Source organism: Pteropus vampyrus, unplaced genomic scaffold, assembly GCF_000151845.1.
Source record: "Pteropus vampyrus isolate Shadow unplaced genomic scaffold, Pvam_2.0 Scaffold110, whole genome shotgun sequence".
NCBI lineage: Eukaryota > Metazoa > Chordata > Mammalia > Chiroptera > Pteropodidae > Pteropus > Pteropus vampyrus.
In genome coordinates this window covers 3996027-3996475 of record NW_011888891.1, presented here as the reverse complement: position 1 = coordinate 3996475, position 449 = coordinate 3996027, and positions in this window count along the sequence as shown.

The window sequence follows — 449 nt, the reverse complement described above, 5'->3', positions numbered from 1 at the left end:
ATTTTTTAAATATATATAACAATTGTTATTGAGTCTCGAGCAATGCAAGGAAGGCAGACCAGTAAAGAAAACTTTAAACAGACACTATGTGGGTAAATAATGAATAACAAATTAGTGAATTCACTATCCAATTTATATTCAATATTTGTTAGCCCTCCAAGTCTTTTGTCATAATTAAGAAATGTCCACACATGGCTGAAGATTTAAGTCCAAATCCAACCAAAATACTAATAAATCACTTTAGGGAAAATAAAAAAAAAACAGAGAAAACATGACAAGAAGCTTTACGATTAAGGTTTAACAAAGAGTTTTAAGTCAAGCTATAAGGAAGATCTGCTCAGAATCAACTCACTTCATCTAACTCTTCCATTTCTCTCAACTTACACTGACTTTCAGCTCTCATTTCTTTGCTGCTAGAGGTTGATCACAGTCATTTAAAGTAGTCATTC